A 304-nucleotide genomic window follows, 5' to 3' on the forward strand; every position below is an offset into this window, starting at 1 on the left:
GACTGAGCAACTTTTTCTGGTTGCAAAAACTAGCCATGGCCATTGTAACACTGACCTTTGGGAAACTCCTGTGGTGCCAGAGAGCCCATGTCCAAAAAGAGATTTTTGCTATTGGATATGAATGCATAAGCTTGCAGAAGTCTTAAGTGCTTCAGCCATGGCAGGATTTCAGCAGCTCCATGTGCTTCTCTATCGGTACATTCAGGACTTGCCCTGCAAACAGTTGAGCAATTTATCACTTTTGTTATGTCAGCATTAAATTCCTTTTTAAAAAATTCACTAGAAGGTGCATCTGGCTCACTGT

This window comes from Corvus moneduloides, chromosome 20 (genome assembly GCF_009650955.1).
Source record: "Corvus moneduloides isolate bCorMon1 chromosome 20, bCorMon1.pri, whole genome shotgun sequence".
NCBI lineage: Eukaryota > Metazoa > Chordata > Aves > Passeriformes > Corvidae > Corvus > Corvus moneduloides.